Source organism: Micropterus dolomieu, linkage group LG02 (assembly GCF_021292245.1).
Source record: "Micropterus dolomieu isolate WLL.071019.BEF.003 ecotype Adirondacks linkage group LG02, ASM2129224v1, whole genome shotgun sequence".
In the NCBI taxonomy this organism is placed as follows: domain Eukaryota; kingdom Metazoa; phylum Chordata; class Actinopteri; order Centrarchiformes; family Centrarchidae; genus Micropterus; species Micropterus dolomieu.
Window position 1 is genome coordinate 19,553,957 of NC_060151.1, and position 22,396 is coordinate 19,576,352.

The 22,396-nt window shown below is 40.5% G+C and overlaps 1 protein-coding gene and 1 long non-coding RNA gene across 2 annotated transcripts in view; both read left to right on the forward strand.

The window, feature by feature from the left end:
• Nucleotides 1-6,544: 6,544 nt before the first annotated feature.
• On the forward strand, nt 6,545-7,537 carry LOC123965254. The gene is made up of 2 exons (XR_006823661.1): nt 6,545-6,658; nt 7,089-7,537. It is a non-coding gene; the product is annotated as an uncharacterized LOC123965254 (long non-coding RNA).
• An 8,654-nt stretch (nt 7,538-16,191) lies between these two features.
• The window catches only part of sdk2a (sidekick cell adhesion molecule 2a), an 84,214-nt gene continuing 78,009 nt past the window's right edge, over nt 16,192-22,396 (forward strand). The window contains exon 1 of the mRNA XM_046042851.1: nt 16,192-16,222. The gene's annotated coding sequence lies outside the window, so the exon portion shown is untranslated. The remainder of the gene's footprint in view (nt 16,223-22,396) is intronic.

The window sequence follows — 22,396 nt, forward strand, 5'->3', positions numbered from 1 at the left end:
AGATCAGACCAAAAAGAAAACAAATTAAGCTGTTCCACCGCATTTGAGTCTCAGAAGCTTGAAAACCTCTGTATTGTTTTCTACATTAGAAGCATTAGGAAGCACCAAATGAATTGAAAGACAGACATGCTGCAGCTAACTTTAACACTGAATCTTCTCTGTTTGTGTTGGTGGACTATGCGCTCTACTGGAGCTTGCTTGGCATCCACCACTTTCTCTAGCCCATTTATCAAAAAGTACCAGTGCTCTTGTGAGTGAGAAGATTTATACACCATGGAAGAGAGGTGGAGAATTAGCCCAGATTTATGAGCGCAGACTGCAATGGCAAGGCACTGGCAGCTGCTACTTGACATTTGAACAGAGAATGTGAAAGAAAATTGGAGATGGGGAAAACAGGAAATTGGAACAACAGAGAGGTGGAGGGAGAATGAGGAATGAATGAGACATGAGCTGGTCCAAGATATAAAAAATCAGTATGTGATTGGGAAAGCTAATTTCTTGTGAATGAAGAGGAGTATTACTCATTTATAGCAGTTTATTAACTTATCAACACATTTCTTTTATTTTTGAAGGATGTTTTTTGATAATCATCTGTCAAATAGTGGTACTACAAGTGAATGGAACATTAATGTTATGCATAATGTTAGACATTGAATAAAATCACCTCCAATGATCTTTAATGTGAGGTCAGATCCCACTGAGGATCAGCATTTTCTCACTGCCTCTCCAAAGGCAGTGAGATGAACCACCAAAAGTGAAAGAACTCGATAATCTTTCGAATAAAAACTAGTTCTGTGGACTAAAAGACAGGTATTAAAGCCCCAATTTCCTCCAACGTTCCACTGTCACATTATGGCTGATTACATGGTCCCATTCTTTGAGCAGGTCAGAGGCTGCAGCCTATAAGTTGAATCCCAGTGACTGCCAGCACACTACACATCAGTGTTCAGTTCTGACTGTTGCAGCAGCAGTGATAGCTATGATATGTGTAGAAAACATCAAGTCAGACTTTGGCTAAACAACAGGGCAAAGAAGAAATTTTAGCACAATTAAAGGTTCAGAGTATAATATTTCTGAGGATCTATCAACAGAAATGCAATATAAGATCCATAACTATGTTTTCAGTGGTGTATAAAAACCTTACATAATAAAACCATTTTGTTTTTATTACATTATAAAGAGCCATTTATATCTACACAACCGCGGGTCCCCCCTTCCATGGACGTTGCCACATTGCTTCAACATGTTTCTACAGTAGCTGAATACAAACAAACAGTGCTACAGAGTGTGTTTTGTCACTACATTGTTCTTGTTTTACTTCTAGTATCAGGCAGTGATACGACTAAAACCACTAAAGAGGAAATGATTATGTGAGTAACCTTTGCTGTCATGACTGAGATCTATTTCAGCACCACTATCAAAGTACCTATTTATTTATTTATATTTTTTGCCGCTATCAAAGCACCATATTATTGTTGGTGGACAGTTTTGGTGACGATACATAATCACAGAGAGAATGAATGTGTTTCCCTTGTCAATGTTTGTATAAACTTCTAATCTAATGTGTGGTTAATAATGGACTGTGGTGCAGAAACAATGTTACACACTCTTGGCTTACATTTTCCATGTTATCTGTCATGTGGCCAAGTCACAATAACATATAGTTTTACTGAATTATTAAGCAAATATAATTTCTTAATAAATATACCTAAAGAAACCTCTTTTCTTGACTGTCTCAGAAGAGACACCTTTTGTACTGTGTCAGTCACCATAGCTGTCCCACACCCTTTGAACACCCTCACCACTAGATGCCACTAAATCTTACACACTGAACTTTTAAGCTTGTCTTTGGATCAACAATGCATCTGTAGGCTATTTGTGGAAAAAAAACACAGAAACAAAAGAATATTCAGGCAATGCAGCAGACCTCTAAATTGTAAGTAAGTTAACATTTTGCATATAACTTGCATATGCTAGCATACATAATTAGATGTTGTTGTTTGTGTCGGTGGTCTTGAAGCTAGTGGGTTTTAGTTATACAAAACACTTTTTATGTGTTTTATCGCATGTCACATATCTGCAGAAGGGTGTATACAAATGCAATGGGCAGCAGTGGAAGAAGTACTCGTCTTACCAACTTCTTCTTCTACTTAGCAAGACCACAGTGTTAAAATACTTTGTTATAAGTAAAAGTCATACATTCAAAACAATACAAAAGTATTAATATCAAACTTTACTTAAAGAACCAAAAGTAAAAGTACTCATTATGCAGTGTAGATCATTTCAGAATAATGTTTATTATAATATTGGATGATAGTTCTTGGTGCAATAATACATCAGTAAAGACTTCTCTTATCTTAACCTATAATAATACATTTAGTTGTTGATTATATTTTGTATAATTGGTCTCAATCCACAAAGTAACAGTACAAAGTACAGCATTTGTCTCTGAGTTGCAGTGGTGTAGAAAAATAGCAGAAAATGGAATTATTAAGTTAAAGTGAAAGTACTTCAAAATAGTACTCATGTACTTGAGTATGTGTACTTAGTTACTTTCCGCCAATTGGTGGTTTCAAAAGAGCATGCACAGATAGCTCAAATGAATCTGGTTTCCGAAAATGTAAATGGACAGAAGAGTGTGCTGCCATTTCCTTCTCCTAAGGAAATGGCTGAAATGCACCTTTTTCTTCAGATGTTACATAATAAGAGGAGATGGCTGACGAATATACCTTCTAGTAAAATATTACACAACCTTTCGCATCAGAATTAAGAAAAAGAGCGCTGAGTCAATGGGGCTGCTCATTGGGTCTCTTTTTATATAACTTTTAAAAAGACAGTCATTTTGCCTTGTAGGAGGAAACAGTGGACAGAACATGAATGCCCTGGATGGCCTGCACCACAGCGGTAGGATGCCCTTCTCACCTGGGTTTAGAAGGCATGCTGGGATGGCTAGAAAATCTGACAGAGGTGAAAAAAATCATAGAGAAGACTTTTCGGCCATGGCGTGTATGCAGTCACATACACTCTAGGTGAATTGCTGTGAGGTGACACAGAGAACCACAGAGGACAGTGGGTGCTTAGCCTCGCGGCACATGTCCACATCCAAATTGAGTCCAAATCTGACTCACAACATCGGTGTTCAACTTCCATTAGTCTGCCGGTGGCCTGCACACTACCCACATCCTGTTTGCCATCTGTGAGCACCAAAACATAGGAGGCTACTCTTGGTTGGGGACAGTCTCTGCCACAGCTACTCAGGCTTGTCTCGGCTGGATGGAAAGAGCCCCAGGAGCAGGCTAGCTGGCATTACTCCATTCTTCCGTATACTGCCTGAGAGTCATTGCAGTGGGTTGGGTTGTTCAGGCCGACGAGACTGAAGCTGAACAGGCTGGGAGCCAGGCAAGTGTCTTCATCATCGCCAATCAGCTCCTCCTGTCTGATGCTCTCTTAAGCTGGAAGATCAGAAAGAAGGCAAGAAAGAGCATGCTCTCTTGTTGTTCTGAAAATGTTTATTTTCTTTATCCAATACATATTTTTCATATTTACGTAGATTTATGAGATGACAATTATTTTTCCTGTAAAATATTAATATATAATAATACAAATATTTAGGGGGTTTTGGGAGCTCAGTCATATCAGGATCAGAATTTATCCAGCAAATGTCAGTCAAAAGTCAGTCAGCATAAATTCTACAGCTCACTCTAGTTTTTCTACTTTTCTAGTTACCCTTTTGTGTCGCTAGTCTTGCATAAATTAACTATACTTTATTTTAACTAATCAGTACTTGCTCTTACCTACTTGGGGATGACATCAGCTGAAGCACACCAGTCTCTCTTAAAGATCATTTCTAATAAAGTTTTTTGGGGGTTGCTGCATGGCGTGTGTGTATATAATACTGGAGAAACAAACATCAGAAATGATGAAGATAAAGCTGTTTCTAATGTGTTTGATCCCTTGACAGTGGTAAACCCCAATCTGAAACATAAAGACTTTGCGTTTGGGAATAGATAAGGACTCAAGCCCAGAGGCATTCTTCCTGGGGGTTTGGAGGCTGACTGTATAGGCTGATGCAGGCTGTAGCATCAACAGGAGATAATATCTGACTCCCCTCTCTTACTGCCTGAGGGGGAATATATATGTGAACCTGAAATGCGCTCAGTCTATTCAATCCAAGACTGTCATCAAAAAGACAACCACAGGCGTGCTTGGTGGTTAATGTTTAATGGACTTAAAGGACATGATTGCCCGTTGGCACTGTATCAAATTTATGGAGCAGCCACATTCAGTGCTAGGATAAAAGGTTTGGCTCCATACTCCTAATGACAAAAATGACCTCCATCATAAGTATATGTCTGCTGAAGTTACTGCAGCTGTCCAATTTCAAACATGATGTCTTGACGTCACAAGGACATTAATTATGTTTTTGATATAATCACTTTAGAGCTCTCTATGATTAGCTCAAGTGGCTTCTCTAATGAAAATGATGTCTTGCTTTGTTAACCTTGTGTGGCTCTAACACTCAGGTGTTAAACAGTGGAGGATGTGGGCTGCATGCTGAAAATGATAAATTACATCAAGAATATAAACCCTTAGCCTAAACAGCTCCATCAAATCTCATCAGCTTCGATGTCATTATATGGTTGGATGTACTTTACAGCATCCTTTATTGTTGCTTTATGAAAATCAATATCTATGTCATTTTATTGCAAACCGTACAAATACTGTCAATAAACTGTTAACAGGTCATTTAATCTCCCGTGGCCAATTACATTAGAAAAGAGGAAAGGAGCAATTTTTCAAGCTTCATTTACAGGACAGGATAATTTCTTAATAAGAGTCAGTAAATTCTCTTGAAAGACATCTGTGAGAATCGTCTTACTCAATCTAACCAATCATTGGTATGTCAAAGACATATGTCAATAATCATTTTGTTGAAACAGGGATTTATGTCAGACATAGCAGATTTATTTGACAGTTGATGCATCTTAACATAAAAACTTGTGTTCTAAAGTGCCATGCAGTTGGAGGAGTCACTCCTTATTTTATAGTCAACTCGTTTACACTGTGATTGTGTTGACAATAAGAAGGAGAGGGCGGAGAGCATTTGGACTGAATTTTAATTTTTGTGTACACCTATTCTAGACACCACAAACAATGCCCAATGCACACGGGAGCACTCCTGCTCTCTAGCACATTCATTTACATTACACTGCAGCCCAAAACTCCTGAAAACTACATAAATCACTTTGTCACAGCTAAGCTACTTGGGCAATTCAATTTGCTTGAGTTTACCCAGCTAATATGGTATAATGGCATCCATACAGTCAATAATTCAAACCCATTGATCTGATTACAAGCATTCTGCCTCATAATTCACTTTGTTGAAAATGCAGCTAATGTGTGCAAAGCTAAGCGGACAATAGTTTCATCTCTGTGGGAGCGACAAAGCTGGGTAAGATGTGCTGTTTATGCGTTTGAATTTCTGCTAGCTGTGCATTTACAAGTGCTGGTTTTGGAAATCATTAAAGACGTAATTTTATGCTCATTTTTAGGTTCATTATTTTATTTAGGGGTTGTACCAGAATAGGTTTACAATGTTTCGTTTTCAAAAAACACCATATTTTTTCCTACTGCACATTGCTGCAGCACCTCTTTTCACCCTGTGTGTTGAATGCTCCGTGTTAGCTACCGAGTGAGGCATCTCACTTGTATGGGCAGTAACTACTAGCCAATCAGAAGCAGAGTACGGCGGGTCCTGACAAGCATGGTAATGTGATCCAAAACAAAGCTGCTTCAGCGGTAGGGTAGACCGGGTATGGTTGTAACATGGGGAGGTTGTAACAACACCAATTCCACCAAATAGAGATAAGATAGGAGTTAGGTGATCATTTCATTCAAGTAAAGTTTTTGACCAAGACTATTTTTTGTTTAGTATCTATACTCCTGCAGATAGAATTGTTTGGCTTATATTAGATTGAAATATAGTTTCTTAGGCAACATGTGATGGATTTTTTCTTTTCTAATATCAAACCTACTATGGTAATACAGCTAGCTAAACATTGGCTGACAGGGGTGGGGTAGGTTGTAACACTGTTACAACCATCCACGATACATAAAACTAGGTACTTTCTTGATTCCAGATTGCCCTATGCAGTCTGGGCCCACCAAGCCCGCACTCCAGGGTTACCAGCATTAATTTGTCAGCACTGTGACCAGTTGTTGTACACATGTGTTGTACACATGTTGGCGTATGTATCGTCGCTCGACTTTTTCCATACTCGGTCTCTGCTGGTGGAGAGGGTAGAAAAGTATATGGGCAGCTTGTGAGAATCTTCATGTAGGGCTTCATTTCAGCCTCTGTGTGAAGCAAGCTGCAAATGCTCCTGTCTCTTTAAGGCCCTCCCTCTCAAAGCCCACTGTCTTCTGATTGGCCAAGACCTGAAACATGTTACCAGGCTGTTGTTGTTGCTGGGCAGAACAGGCAGACTGAGCCAGGGCCGTTAAATAAGAGATTTACGACACTTTCTGATCTCGCCGCTACGCGGTCACTTGGTTCATGTAGCTCTCCATAGTTCCAAACAACTCAGCGCTGTCAACCAGTTTGCATGGGTTTAGGCAGGATGGACAACAGAAGCAGCTATATCTACAGCAATTATCGGTAAATATTAACAAAATATGACACTGATTACTGAGTTGACACTTACATTACATACATATAATGACATTTGTTCTGGAGAGTGGCAGAGACACAGATTTAATCAGTTTTTGTGTTTAATTTTGGAAGGAAAAGCGGCTGTTCCCATAACGTAACGTTACACATTTACAGCAGCGACTTCATTTGCAGCAATTTTCGGGAAATATTAATGCATAATGTGCATTGATTACGATGTTGACTACAGTTATAGTTAGTGTATTCTATCCTGGGAGTGATGGACAGACAGCATTCACAGTGTGGTCTGTTGAAATGTAACTAGAGAGATGGTTACTGAATGAATTAACTACCTTCCTAAATACGATTCATAACATTACTGTTAACTGGGGTTTCATTTCATTATGGCTAATGTACCTTTTCACCCTTCCCCAAACAGAGGCTAAACTATTAACCAGGACACAGACACATTTTGACTGATAAGTCCACACCTCCTGCTGCCTGGGAAAGACCTTGCTGATGCAGTAGCTCTACCTTGTGTCTGGCTACTGTGCTTTCTCTTGCCATGGTGTATCAGTATGACTCTGACAGTAAACTGTCTTCTCTTACCTTGTAAACTGAGTTAGGCTGTTTCCACCTACATACTGAATGTATGATCATTAGCACCTGTTTTGTTTGTTTAATCACCTGATGATATGCCTTACAAAATCCACGAGTTCCACCAAACTTAAATTTTTCTTCTGTCCATTCACATTGTATTTTGTTTTATAACTAATAACATGTCCATTTTTAACTTACTGTATACTGTGTGTATTGGCAAATTGTATTTTGATGCTTTTGATGAACTGTTCTTGAAACCTTCATGCCAATAAAGCCCTTTAAATTTAATTACATTTTTTTGTTTAATATTGGAGGGAAGGGGGGCTGCTCCCATAAGGTATAATACATTACAGTATGGAGATGTTTTTTTCTCATGCTTCTATTGTCATAATTACTGACATTCTCATGTTATGTTAAGACACATTCACATACACATGCACAACAAGTAAATATCAATGAATGCCAGAAGCGGTTTAGTTTAAGTCAAGAAAGAAGTTTTGGTAAACCGTGCAAAAGGAGGATAGGTAAGTTTTCCTTGAATGTGATGTCTTCAAAGAAACACTTTTTTAATTCTCACATCCTGCAAGACCACACAGGGGGCTATATTTCATGCCAGATGTCCCACATCTGGTTCAGAACTTGAAGAGTGCCCTGGTTGGTGGACAGACATTTCTGCAAGCTCCATCAGCCTGGTCATCGCTCCACTCTCTGCTCAAAATCTGTCCTGCTGAAAACAAACAAAACAACAACACACACATATAGTTGATTTTGGACGGCCTTGCAAATTAAATCTCAGCTGTCTGACAGCTGGAACTTGAGGCTTGCTTTATCTAGGTATAGATATATCAGGTGTTCATACACCTGAAACAAACGCCTATTCATAGATTCCTTTACACACAAGGGACTGTTAGATCAAAGTGTCACCAGCAGTGTACATGTGCTACTTTCATCATAATTCTGAATCACTACAGTATCACGTTTTTACCTTTATTAGTCACAGGGAGCCATTAACATGAGGAGTTGTGTGCAAAATAAATCATTGTATTCTATCTTACAGATGTCCAAAATATGACCTCAGTCATCATATGCCACTGATCTTATCACCCGTCACCGATGCACTGTCTAACAAACATTGTGTGTAATGACTGAATTAACCAAGGAACAACCTTGCTAGATACAAGCTAGCCATGTGTGCCGTGCAGAAGTAATGTATTCTCTTCCGTTGCGTTACTACTGCACGGCACAGACCCAGAATAATGCACATGTATATATCTGCAACGTTGTTCTTCCATTCCATATTTATATATTTCTTCATTTATTTATGTTGACTGTATGTTTGTCTACGTGTAGCACCTTATCACCACAGCAAATTCCTTGTATGTGTAAAACACTACTTGGCAATAAAGCTCCTTCTGATTCTGATTATCTGTTATCTAGCTGAGATAGCTAACTTACCGTTCATCGTAATCACGTGTAACGTTACTACTACAGCGGCAACTAAGTGCTGCTATACTGTGTTACAACAAATCTAATAACCAAAGATAAATGATGTATGCTAACTAACTAATAGCTTTATATTTGAGGTAAATATTGGCAAACTGACATCTTGGTATGGTAACTTTAGCTGGTTAAGTGTTAATGTTACTCACGTTAACGTTAGCTAGCTGCAATTATATAATCTAACAGTTAATATCTTCCGATAAACCTTGACTAAAGCTGGCTACATAAAATACCACTATTGACTAGATTCATGAGAGGACAGCTAATGAGTTAAAATGTTACCAGGCAGCGTACTTCAGAAACACTGAAATGAACGGGGCTCAGCACTGGAACTATTCAGTGTCGGCAGCCCCATGACGCTCGTTACTTCCGCATTCCACAGTTCCAACAGAAGTCAGTGGGAGTGTCGTAACTCTCTTATTTAACGGCCCTGGACTGAGCCATTGCTGGGCTGTTGCTATGGGAGCACATGCCCATATATGGAACACCAGCTCCATCTGGCTCCATATTATGTAGAACGGAGACCGTGGTAGAAAAAGCAGTTCAAAACAGTGTTCAGAACAGCAGGAAATCTAAAAGCAGAAAATTTAAATACATTAACCTCATTTTTTGAAGCTTTATCCATGTTTAACATTCATCATTATAACATTGTAGAAAGTCATTAAATGTGGAAAAGCATAATTTGGGAATATACACACATTGACACACACACACACACACACACACACACACACACACACACACACACACCCCTCTTATTAGTTAGACCTTAGGATGTACAGAGATGTTCTTTAATTTATTGAATTTTAGTAGTATTTATTAAGTATACTTTTAAGTAAGTTTATTCTTTAGATAAATTTATATGCACATACTGTACATGCGCATGAGTCATCAGACAAAGTCTGTTACAGCAAGAGAGAAACATGGTTCTTTTATATAACTACCTGTTTTGGAAGCATATCATATAGTGTGGCATCTATTTTTGATTCTTTTGTGTGATTGTTACAACTTACTCCAGTATGTGTTGGAACCTACTATTGTGTAGGTTGTAACAAGGGAACATATGGCATTTGACATCAACTTACGAGGTCTGTGGTATTCTTCTAGAGGATTGAATGGGTGCCATTTGTAGCAAACAAATGTGGATACTTTGTATAAAAAATTGAGAACTGTAGCTAAAAAATTCAGTGACTTATAGTTACTGAAACAAAAAATGTTACAACCATACCCGGTCTCCCCTAACTGTGGCTTTGGTTCAGCTGCACATGATGAACAACTCATACCAGCTTTGCAACCTAGACTGGTGCAAGACGTTTCAGAGGGGCATGCCACACTAGGGCATTTTAAGGGCGTGCCACACTGGCTAGGCGAGCATTATGACGCATGTTACATAGTCACGGTAGATAGGTTACGGAAGTAAAGGCTGGACTACAACTGAGCTGTTTTCAGGCAGTTCAGCAGCAGTTTTTCTGCTGGAGATGGTAATTCCCTTTGGGTGGACTTTGGGCTTTGCAAACCTATTACATGCACAAAAAAAGGGAAAATGCCAAAAAGCATAATATGATCTCTTTAAGTTTGAAAATATTTATACTCTGTTCAGCTCCAGAGGCTATTGTCACCCTGCCTCCCATTTTGCTTATGGACAAACTGCAGCAATGCCAGGCTGTAATGAACACCTGAAAACAGGCACCAAGTCCACAGAGATCCTTACCATAATGTTATTAATACCAAGGAATGGATTCCTCCCTGTTTAGGTATTGGGTTGAACAGGTATACTGCAACAGTGTTGTGCACACAGGGGACTCGTGGCAGAGTGATGGCTGCTGGGAAGAATTTCACATGCTAAAACCAGTGTGAAATTGTATGAGACCTCTGGCTTCTATATCTCTATTCATCCCAACTAATCTTTAATGTGCCCAGGGTATTTTCTAATGCCATGATATACCATGGCTGGGTTTATGGGCTCAAGGATTTAGCAGTGTGATGCGATCAGCCAAAAGGCAGAGCAGAGAACTAGTGGTGAAAATGACTTTGCTCTGCATGTAAATAGCTGTTTTAATTACCTTCCAACAGCTGAATATGAAGATGACGAAGATGACCTTTATCAGCCAGTGATCTAAAATTATAGTGGAATGCTTTTCCCCTTCACATATTTAGCTCGCTTTTGTTTAGAGTGATTTCATACTATCTTGTGATTTATAGACTCTTTTTCATGTGTGCAAGGAAAAGCAAGCAGTCATAATTATTGATTAGTTATTTCCATTAATTTTGTAAGAAAATCTGCAGCACAATGTGGTAAATGATTATTATTTCATTATCTAGTGCTGTAAAATACATTTTTGACCATATGTAATGAACGTAATGTTCATAATCAGTTTCTCAAATGGAGCCAACTTAGTGAGAGAAAGGACAGAGAAACAAATTACAATTTCTACCAGCAGTGCTTTCTCTTGCAAGCTATTCATTCCAAACAAGGACTTGCAGAGGAAGTACAAACAATATATTTCCAAATCAGTGTGGTGAAGGTCACAGGTAGTGACACAGAAAGGAGTTACGAACATATAATTGAACAAACCCTAACAACCATATCCCAAACAAAAGTCAAATTGTCAAGTAACATGGTGGATTTATGAAAAGAATTGTTTTGAAAGCAAACACTCTGATAAAGACTTGGCCCTGGAGCGGCAGTTTACAGTATAATGTGAAGTCATAATGTAAATGTTCAATGCTGCATCGGCCATCAAATGCAATGTGTGTGCATGTGTTCATGCGCTCATTTCTGTCAGTATATGGTGGACGGAAATTGCCTCTGGCAAGGCACAAAATCAATCCCAACAACGCTGCATCTTTCAGGTAGTGCAGCACTGACAACTTGAATGAAATGCACCCTTCACATCTCCAGTTTAAGACATTCAATTTCCAGCTGCTTCTTGGGGCAGAATTCTGCAGTAGAAGATCAATGCAAAATGACTGGAAAATTGCTAATGTTATTTACATCAAAGTGAGACTGGAGGAGACCAATTATGCCAGTGATTCAAGGCAATATTCCTAAGTGAGTTGTCCCTTGGGTAATAAGATTACAATATTTTTATATTATTAATATTCTGAGGTCTAGCCAGTATTGTTTTTTTAACAACACATATAACAACTCAGATAACCTGACTACAGGTATTGGATATGCTGTAGATGCTACAGTTATATTATTTTTTGAATAATATATTTTGAAACTTAAGTTTTTGTGGTGAAATCCTAAAAATATTTCAGCTGCTAGAAGATACACAAAGACATACAAATGAGGTTTTGTTGTGGGGAGAAATCAGATCTATGCGTGTGACACACAACACTATCCTCTGATGTCTTTGCTCAGACACAGCTATGCGTCAAGTAGCAGTTTGGTTGTATTTTTCATGTTTCAATTTGCAGTTGGAGTTTACCACTGTCTCAAGGAAAGCTGTGAGCTGTTACTGGGGAGTAATCAGATTTTCTGTGTGAGATACAACAGATGAGGTGTCAAGATTGATGCAACAACATTGTACAGTGTGTATGTATGTGTGCGTGTGTGTGTGTGTGTATTTGTGTGTGCTGGCACTTGTGAGGGAACACATTTTTTTCCTGAGGAAAGCACATCCATGTTGGAAAATCAACAACAACAACATGCGTGACAAATGGCAGCAGCATATCTAGAGGAACACAGAGAATGAAGAACATAGCTGAAGTGAATGGCTGGACTGTTTCGCCTGTTTAAAACAGATAGAGAAGTTTTCCGTGGGGACCCACAGATGTGATAGGCAGTGGCTTTTATTTTGTGGCCACTTTGTTTGCCTTTGCACTATCATGCCTGCATGCGTAAGTGAGCCAGCACAGGGCACAGCCAATCTCAAATGAAGCTCATTTCAAATCAAGCCATTTCAAATCAGGCGAGCTGATGGAAAGAGAACAGCTTTCAAAAGGCGATGGTGCATTCCCCATCTCCCAGACCAACACAAGTATTTATTTAGTTGTGATGCTACATGAGAGTGGATTATAGTTACAGTCCCACTGACAGTGAACCGCAGTAACCTGCCAAGCGACTGTCAGTGACCCTGAGAGACATTAGCTATTTTGAACATTTTGAAATATCCAAAGATTCTGATGAGTGATGCCTCTAAGGATTGATCTAGATGAGTTATATTAATACAATTTAAAGGTTAAGTGTGTAATATTGAGGAAGATCTATTGACATAAATGAAATATAACACACATAACTATGTTTTCAGTGGTGTATAAAGACCTTACAAAATTAACCATTATGCTTTTATTACCCCAGACCATGCCATTTCTATCTACATACACTGCTGGACCGCTTACATGGAAGTTGCAATGTTACTGCCGCCATGTTTCTACAGTAGCCTAAACGGAGTTGAATACATACAAAGAAGACCACAACAATAACGTTAGTAGTAGTAATAGTAGTAGTAGTCAACTGGTTTATTAGAAGTAAGAAAAGAAGAGAAATATGGAAAAACGGAGGACCACATAAATTATTTAGCACAAGAGCTGACAGAGCGCCACCATAGCTTCTCCTACACGCTTAGAAAGGGAGAGATGAGCAGTGACTGATGGGGCAGAATAATCAGAATATTTTTTTCCTCCTTAAATCTTTATTGCAAAAAGAGAAATAACGTGTACATGGGACATAAAGAAGTATACAGAACTTTGATTCGAGTAAGTTATACACTCTGATAACGCTAATCCAACACATCTTTGTAGTAGCGTCCGTGTTGATTCCACATACCCACTTAAGAGCACACGAAGTTGGAAGAATGACTTCGCAGCTTGGGAAATGGGAACATCCGAGGAGCATGTGAATGCACATTGAGCCGCTTGTTGCAATTTGCAACCCTCACTGCTAGACGCCACTAAAACTAATACACTGGACCTTTAAGTGAATGCTACACTGTAAAAAAGCATCTCTCTTAACCAGTCATTTTATCTCACACTAGAATTTCAAGAATATGAAGAAAATTACACATGACTGAAACAAGCTGTTGCTTGTTATAAGAAAAACACTGATCTAACAAAAGGCTTTGTCACGTTGGTGTCCAAGATTTCAGAATGATTTCTTTTTGAAAGAGTGATACAACCTCGTTTTGAAGTTTGTCAGTCAATGACAGTAAAGTAAAGTGCTCCGTTAATGCCTACTCATTTAGTCCATCAAAGACTCCTCTGACACCTTTTGAATGATGCCATAAGTTAATACAATGTTTTGCTCTCAACACTTTTTGTTAGTTTAGTTTACTTGTCGTATTGATCAAACACGTTGATTAAACACATTATACTACTTTTCCTTTGGAAATGAAAGAATTCTGTCTTCAATTCAATGAGCCGTTTTAATCTTTTTTATGTTCTGTGTAAAACTGTAATGCATTGTTTCTCACTTGGTAAGTAAGGGTAGCTATTCTCGTTAAGTGAATGCATAAATGTCAGCTACACAATACCTTATTGTTTGACACACCCCCCCACACCCCCACACCCCCACCCCCAAGTGTAGCTTGTAGCATCAGGCAGCCTCTGTTTCCTCTGCTGCAGAACAGTTATAGAGACAGAGCACCTGCCCTCGTGCCTGAGCACTGTTCCCAGCAGCTTGCTAATGTCAACCTGCCTGATTCGCACAGTGGGGTGGGGGCTCCAAGACAGCAGCAATTTTCCACTGCATGCGAATAAGACTGGAGAGCAATCTGCTGGCCTAAGAGCCTCATAATCAGCACATCATTATCAGGAGGGGGTTGGTGCATGGGGTGGCAGGCTGGGTGAGGAGAAAGGAAATAAAAGGAGGGAGCAATGGATGACACCAAATGAGCCCCTCGTAGATACGAGACATTGTAAAACATAGGGGAAAAAGGAAGTTGGTCAGTTGGATGTTCTCTGTTAGTCAATATTACTGTTCTTCAACACTCCTAAAATGTAATGGCACACACACAAGTACGTTTCTACAGCAGAAATATTAGCTCTCTTTGAAGCTTACTTTGCCCTGCGTGCATTTTTCAGTGAGTTCAAAAGGAGCAAGGACAACAAAGCTGATAGCACAGCCCATATGTACCCCTCCTCTGTTTTCAGAAGTGCCCACCATTTGTGTGTGCTCAAACTTGCCTTTCATCCTTTGTCTGGTGCTAGAGGACACATTCTGATGGGGTGAGCACTCGCAGATGATAACAGTCTGCCATCCTATTCGATCTCAGACTCATTTCTGAATCACATTAAATTGTTCAGGTGTAAGCTATTGCCTATGCTTTTCTTCTGCCACACCACAGAGTCAGGGTTTACAGGGAGCAAGGCAGAATAAACTGATTTAAAGAAGGGTGCTCATACCATTTACTTTTAGTCTGTGACCCAGTTTATGCTTTCTTGGCAGTAAAAACATCCAGCTATTTGGAAAGATTTAGTTGTCATCAGGTAGTTTTGAAACCCAGGCTTTTGGTTTTAATGTGTCAACAATCAATCAGAGCTGTCCAAATTGATATTTCCTACCACTTTCTGCCGCGTGGTGGCAATAGTGTACAGAGCACTTGTGCTGGCATTGTTCGGCTCAGGCTTTGCGCACTACTATAGTCTATGAGATCGTCAGTTCACACACTCAAAAAATATAGTATGTGGCCAACGATAATGACAAATCGGGAGCACAATGTTGGTCGTTTTTTAAGTAAAAGAAACGCTTTTTAACATCTGTAGGAAGCTGGACTCAGAGTCTATTTACTTTCAAACACACACACACACACACACACACACACACCTGGGAGCCACAGTGCAACCTACTGCTGACCACTGGGTAATAAAATGGGGCAGCTGGCTTTGCTGAAGTGCCTTGGTCAAGGACAATGGGAAGGTAGCTTTTTAGAGAACAAACAAATAGCTTTGTTTTCATTTAAAAGAACTGACATATGACACTAACACATTTCTGTATGGGCAAAAATTGTCATCTAGACATCACATGAACTTGGAGACTGTGTTCTCGTTTTATACCCTACTTTTTAATTTTATTCCACTCTTCTCTCTGTGATATATTCAGAGGTTATTCGGAGCAGTAAGGAGATGATGTCAATATTCCGTCTCGCACACTTGACAGCCGAGCAAATTCAACTGGACTGACTCCGCCTTGCTCATGCGGGACTTGTCCACAGGCTTTTCATACTACCGCGTGCCTGTCTGCATACCCGGTGCTCTCTGACGGAGTGAGCTCTCTCCACAATCCCCCAGTCACTCACCAGTGAGGAGCAGTCTGACGCACCGGACCAGCAGCAGCCAGGACTCTTCCCGGGAGTGTGTGGCCACCGAGCAACATGTTCCCAGCGTGGAGACAGGGAAGGCGCACCGGGGGCTCGACAGTGGCGCAGCAGACCATGGTTACAACTGGACGGACTGGACAAGTCGGAGAGGTGTGGGTGTCCTGTTGGATTCTGCTGTCGGCGACTTCCATCCTCAGCGCTCAGGCTCAAGGTAAGATTTTTTTTTTCGGACCAGCTACTGTTGTTGTTGGACACGAACAGAGAAGCGCACAAGAAAGTCTGTGGTAGAGATAGTCATAAATAAGGTAAGGCAAAAAAATATAAGGCCAACAAAAATAGTTCCAAAAATGATAAAGATCTAGTTATATAGCCAAACTTAGACCAGCGATATCACAATGTCTGACACACACTAAATACCATTATATTCTTCAGTTGTTTAATTTGTTTTCTTAAACAACAACGTGTGTCAATTGTAGGTTTCACCTCCACCACATTCCCCACTGTAACCACAACATACTCCATATGCTGAACGAGCACAGCCTGCCTCTGCAAAACTGGACACTAATATGTAGTGACAAATGTTGGTTGGTGCCCATGATTTGTCATTGTGAGCAATTTAAAATCACACTGTCACCCGATAATCAGTACAACACTGTGACTTTAAATCTTCTAGATATCATGTTTTAAAATTCATGTTATTACTGTTACTGTTTTACAGCATTTACTAAAAGGCTTGGGATTAATACTTATTTTGTAAGGGGTCATCAAAACCTGTAAATGTTGTTAATCTTAGTGAAACCTGCTAAAAGACCACTGGCTTTGGCTGTGAAATCTCAGAACAGTTTCTCTGCTTGCAGAGTGAACTGCCCCTCCTGCCTATAGGCCGCCTTAATAGCCTAGCAGAACCAGTCATTAACTTGTATGAATATGACTATGGGACAATGAAGCAGGGCCATTTGTGAAGGTTGCATCACATTTGCCTAATGTCCACTTTTGCAGTCCTAGTTAAAGGCTGTGTGAAAGTTATGTGCATGATACAGTAGTATCAATCACAAAATTGTATTCACCTCCTCCACAGTCAGAGATATGTGGATGACGTTGTGAACATGTTCTACACTAATCATACAATTACTGTGAAATTGGTATGACTTGTAACTTGTTATCTGTCAGAAGATGACCTGTGCCTCTTGACCAATGAGAAGATAATTTGATACACAGTAGATGGTAGATTGAGACAGAAAGCCAGTGAGAGCAAATCTGTCCTGCCTCTCTCTTTCATATTTGGAAAAGCTTAATTGCCTGTTGTCACAAGAACTAAAGGTAAGTTGACCAAGGACAAAGTATATTGTGTGGACTTGATCTTTAGTCACATTGAATGACATTTAACCTTATGATTCAGAATTCAACCACAGGGTCATGCAGAACCGTGAAAGATGCATGTTTGATAGATTACTTCAATAGGTCCTAAAGGAGAAAAACAAGTCTCATATTGGAAGTTGATTCATATGAGAACTGGCTTATCTGTGCATTCCTCATCTAATAATCCCAATGCTCAGTGCTCCAAAGTGCTAAAAGCAGCATAATCCATTTGCTTGTTTGTCTTTGAACAGGTCGCATTGCTCTAAAGTGCTCCCAACCTTATCTGAAAAGAGTCTCAGGCGTCTCTTATTATGCTGGGCACAGCTCCCCTAGCTGTTATTACCATCCTTTTCTCCAGCTAACATGCCTGGATTCTGCAAGGATCTGTTGAGTGCTTCAAGGCTACTTCACAGGGCTTTACCTTTCCTCCCTAAACAGACCTCTTTCTCATCCTTGCAGTTGCTATTCAGGCCCCTTGAATGTTCCAGGCTGCGCATTAGCATTGGTGAGAGATTCACTCCTCTGTCTGGCTGCTTTTTCAATTGAGAAGGACCTCCTCTATGGCGCATAACCGCTACTTTAGGTTCTCTAGTGAAGACGTAGTTGCAGTCTTTGCAGGGGGTCCTCACACAGGCCCGAGAGGTCTTGTTCTTCTGAAGTAGGAAGCAAATCTCATCCTCATGGGGCAGCAGTGTTTGCAAATGACTGACAGTGCGGCTGTGCCTGTGCATAAAGTTAGAGATTCTGCACTTATTCCCGGAGAGTAGAGGACCTCTGAGGATGTCATAAATTAGGCGACATACAGGCACATGATGGCCCCGGGGGATCCATAGGTGGCATGTACTTGTTTTGCAACAGGTTCCTACTGAGACTCCTGCTGCGTTTAATACTGCTGGCTGCTCCAGTGCACAAGAGGATACCTGATAGAGTCCATGGGGGAACCTTTCTCTTGCCACAGGCTGCTCTCAGCAGGCTATTTTAAGACTCATTTAGACCCCCTCATCAAAATACCAAGTAAACAGATGTGAGGTTTTGTCTTACTTCACCTCTTAGCGGTATCTGTATCTTCTCACCCCTCCTCTACTGCTGAAATCTACCCATGTGTCTTGTGACTGACTGTGTTTCTATGTGCATCTTGTTGTGTTCATCTGTGAAAGTGTGCGTGTGTGCTTGCTGACGTTTACTGTATGCTCCTGTCTATTGAGCTTTAATCTAGATAGCAGCATTGACATTCTGCCAACCGGCAGCTGCCATAATTTTCTGGACGTACGTTATTATGCAGCTTGACAGCTGTCAGCCATTTCCAAATCTTTAAATCTTATGATAATCCACCATGCTTACAAAAAAGCATTTGTTTAAAACACTCTGAATCCTTGTGTGATTAAACCTCCCTGCTCTAATGCAGGCAGCAGATCATAATTCTTCTACGTCAGTGACACACCAACACATGCGCATGCAAACACATCCACAGAAAGATAGAAAAATCAATGTGTACAAGATTACACAACTCCATCAAGAGAAATATAATACAGTTTTAATAGAATCAAAGGCATCTGCTAGTTCCAACAAAGACTGATGACAAACCCAATCGTCCGAGCCCACACGTACAACACTCCATCACAAATAATAGAAAGCTTAATCTGTTTTGCATGTAGCGCCACAAAAGTAGACCCACATAGTCACATTGATGGCCTCAAGCATCCGATTTTAGACATGATACTAAATCTTGAACCCTATGTGATGAAATCATTGCGTTTCCAAAACTTGAAGCACTTGGATCACGTCACAAGTCTCTTATGGGGCACAGCAACGTGGGAGTGGGAGTGCTGTAACTTCTCAGCTACCATACCATAATTATACACTGTGCATATTTATGACATACAGTATGTATCTCCCTGCATGGTGTAATGTAGTTAATTAAACATGTTTGTTGCTCCAGAGAGCTAACAGATGTCTGCTGAAATTTGGTCTAAATGCTTGTTTTCTTCGCAACGTGGCTCATGCCCAGAAAGACCAGCGAGTGGCTTGCACAGCCTCAGGTGAAACGCGATGGCAGCCTGACTTCCAAATCAGACTCCTCATGTGTCTTCAGTGCCTGCCTCCGAATGTCTGGCTGGTTGGCTGCTTTTTCTCTGGCAGCCAAATGCTGTCTACACATGTTTATTCATGTTGCCACTAGATGCCTTATTCACCAAGATGGAACATATCACAGCTGAATTAGAAACAAAAAGTCGGTGCTCTCTGGCAGCAACATTTGAAAATAAATGAATGAGAAAGCCTGATACGTTTTCACAACAAAAATGAATGGGAATGTTTCAGAAAAGACAGAAAAAACAAGTGTAGCAAACCTGTTTAAGGGTGATAAATGATTAGTATATTTTATTGTTGAAGAACAATTGGGCCGCTGCACTGTCAACATTTTTTAGCTTCAGGAGGCCTTTAATTGGCTCAGTCGACCAGGGAAACTGTGTTTATAGTTCATAATGGAAATGTAATCAAATTAACTTGTACTGCAGGGTTTTGGCATTCACCCCTTGCCCAGTAATTGCCATTTGCCCAAAGGGCTGTGGTAATGGCTATTTGCATGGGGCAAAGAGTCGTATCTCCCACCATGTGTCTGTCATGCTGCCATATTGGGGTAGCTGGCTGAAATTGTTACTTACTATGCAGGAGGAGTTTAGTTTTACTTTGCTTGTGTTAAGTACTTATTAATATGATGTGAGTTCGCTGAGAATTTTATCAGCTGAAGAAGTCACACAGTAACCCAAACCCATGGTCTGTTTAATGATAGGCTGGAGAATAAAAGGTTTTATGCAACCAGTGGGGTACGGCAAAAAGTGTTATGCAGACGGATTTTCTATACCAATGGACTGCTCTTCTTTGTCTTACTGCGTGGAAAACTTCGGGATGGGTACAAGCAGCACTGATAGACGAGGCAAGTCCTTCTTTTGGGTGCCAATTTTAATCACATAGCTGGGAGTGGTTTTGTTTTCATGTCTCCTTGTTTACTGATGAGACTGAGGGGAGAAGCGTTGCAGGGGGAAACCGACAAGTTCTTTACTTATTAATTCTCCTGGCTAAAAGTCTAATCAAGCTGACACAGGACCACAAGGCACCTCTTCAGCTATCAAGAACAAAAAGAAATGTCTTAGAATACGCCCTGAGCTGGGACAGAAATTGAAAGAGGAAATGACCTTGAATAGGGAGTGGGATTCAAAGTGGCACAATTTGTTTAATTTGCCTGATATCATTTTGACAAGGGAACAGAGATGTTCTGCATGCTGCATCATCAAAGCATCATTCTAAGAAAAAATTTGAAAAGCCCTCAAAATGGTGTCATTACTTTCATCCAGGGGAAAGAGGGATTGTACTGAGGCAGTATTCTTGGACCATACATCTGTCTTCAAGCCCCCAAGCTGTTCCATGTAAACATTTAAACAACACAAAGGCAACTCAAGAAAAACTGTGGTGAGAAACAATGCTTTTTACAGCATAATGTGCGCACTGAATCTCTGCTCTCATTCAGCTCGCCCCTCCTGGGGACTGGTGAGTGTATTCTTGTGTTGTGAATAAAATGGCAAAAGAGGCAAAGAAATAGATAAATGGAGGAGAAACAGTGGTGGGGGTGGGAGGGCCCCGTATTTTTTCTCCCTCTCCTAGTAAAAACAACTGGTGGTACCAATCCATTTTTCTTTGTACATTCCCACGAATGACATTCTGCTCTATTCTTCTGCTGACCTCAAGCCAAGCCAATCACAACACTTGGTTATGTTGCCCTACACCCAGCAGCAATTTTACCTGCAGTAAGTGATGGCGTGGATAGACATGCCAATATTGTGGTTTCACTCAATACAGCAACATGGAAACAGAAGTGTCATTCAACAACAAGCCCCACAGCATATGGAACTGGAAAAGAAAGAAAAGATTATTTTATTATTCCTCTTCGCTGCCTGCTTGTTTTACTATCAAAGCTGGCCAGATGATACTGCTAACTTTTACCTTGCTGTTTGAAAAGAGCATTTCTTGTATAAGAAAGTTAGCCGGGCAGGGTGAGTAGAGAAACAGTTTCAGTCCATGGCATACTTCCTGTCCACGGGCAGGATCTCGTCTGGAAAGAAGGAGCCGCCATGCTCTCCATCCTCAGGGCAGTGTTTGCTGCTCTGCTCAGGCTGTGCTTGGCAGCGGGCCTACCAGTCCCACTAGGGGGCCTGGCGAAATGCCTCAAGCTGCATCTCAATGCCTTGTGCTCAGTATTGATTAGAACCATAGCTGACTCTTATTCCCCATTGTCCAGTTCCTGGCCAAATGGGATTCAATATCATGTTTGATATCAATTTTGTTCACAACACTTGCCTTATTCCTCTTCCCCATGATAGGCAGACCTCAACATCATGCCATTCCTAGTCCTGTCACATATTGACTGTACGCCACATTCACTGTAAATAAATGGCATACAACAGAAATACCAAGGGGTGTCAGTGTGGATGTTAAAGCACGGAACATGCAAAGGCATCAACTGAGATAAAGAAACGACTCTAAAGAAATTTCTACCTACAATTTCATCCGGCAGCACTTTTGTGTTTGCTGATACGGAATTCCTCTCTGGTATGCATGGCAGAGTAGAGCTGGTTGTCATTGTAGCATGGCAGCGCTTTAATATACACATATCTTTGATCACTATCCTTGCCTCCAACATCAGCAGAGTGTCATCTAAGAACTGTGGTGATGATAGGAGCTGACAGCAGTACTGCGGGCTTCTGCTCTATGGCTCATGTCACATCTGGATTCCCTTTCCTCGGCCCCTCAGCACAAGCCATGAAAGCGCCTCAGGTCCGAGACTAAAAGCATATGGCAGGATTCAACCCACCGAAGGCTTTGTCTGGGAGTGAAAGCCCAGCAAAGCCTTTGTCCAACACGGACAACCAGCTTTCCTCTTCTAAGGAAAATTGCATGTAGAGAGATTCAACCTGATGATCTGTGTGATTTTTAACCTTTCACAGTTATTTGTACTACATTTATTGAGAAT